The sequence below is a fragment of the Glycine max genome, chromosome 19, assembly GCF_000004515.6.
Source record: "Glycine max cultivar Williams 82 chromosome 19, Glycine_max_v4.0, whole genome shotgun sequence".
NCBI lineage: Eukaryota > Viridiplantae > Streptophyta > Magnoliopsida > Fabales > Fabaceae > Glycine > Glycine max.
Window position 1 is genome coordinate 2,189,957 of NC_038255.2, and position 1,285 is coordinate 2,191,241.

Genomic DNA, 1,285 nt, shown 5'->3' on the forward strand with positions numbered 1-1,285 from the left:
ATCGAAGGAGGCTTAGGAGAGTGACCACAACAAAGTGTTTGATGATGTTAAAGTCTGTAATCAAAGAGGCCATGCAACCCTTGGAGAGATTACCAGGCACCGGGTTGACCTAAGGGTAAAACAACTAAAACTTATGCTCTAGGCCTACCAGAAAAAAATATATTTTAGCAAAAAAGGCCTCGTAAATTGATTAAAAAAGCCAAATATTTTAGCAAAAAATAACCAACATATTTAAAGTAAAAAATTTCTTTTAAAATTCATCTTAGGCCTTGTTTATCATTTGGTCGGGCCTGATTGGGCATGAAAACACCAACATGGGTTTGAGTAACAATAAAATTGAGAGGGATCAGTTTGTTCTTGAACTGAGCATGGTTTTTGGTGTGCCAAATGCCCCAAAGCACATGGCTATAGCTAAAAGGAGGGTGTCCACAACTTGGCCACTTCAATTACCAAAATTCAATTACCAAAACAAATATGGAGAACATATATAAGTGGGGCTAGAAAAATCATACTGATATTGGAGAGGGCTAGTAATCCAAGACTAGAGATGTTGAGTAGAAAAACAATAAAAAAAGAGGTGCTTGGAGGGTTCACTATTCTTACCACAGGGGCTACAAATCAAAACTGAAATGCATCCCCCTCGTTGCAAATTATCATCGATAGAAAGCTTGTTGTGTAATAGTCTCCGTAAAAAGAAGGACTTTGAAGGGGGGATGACTAGACTCCAAATCTTTTTTCCCAAGCAACAATAGGTTGGGCTAGAGAGAGAGAGAGACTTAAAGGCAAGCTTGTTGGATTAGCTACCCTCGGAGGATCCCATCCTCCACACTAGCTTATCATCAAAAGGGAATAACCATGTTGAGGATCTCATCAACAACAATTGGGTCCCTATAAAGAAGAAAATGAGGGAATGGCCCAAGGGCATTCTGAATAAAGTCACCAGCTGTGGCTGTCAACAAAGGATGAAAATGATTTGAGACATTTAGCAAATCCACCCAGAGTCTTGAAAGCCAAGTATTCTTCCAAAAATTTACTTTGTTATCATCCCCAATGAGCCAACAACTACCTTCCTTGACATAATTGAAGAACCGACGAATGCCAAGCCAGATATAAGATTTGACGTAGTCAGTGACAAATTTGCCATGTCTGATGGCCTTAATGAAGTGAAGGTTGAGACCCCTATTATGCAGGGGGCAACACAATCTATCCCAAGCAACAATGAAAGAGTATTACAAAACAATATTAACATAAATGAATTAGAAATAAGTTAAAAGTTATTCCTTCT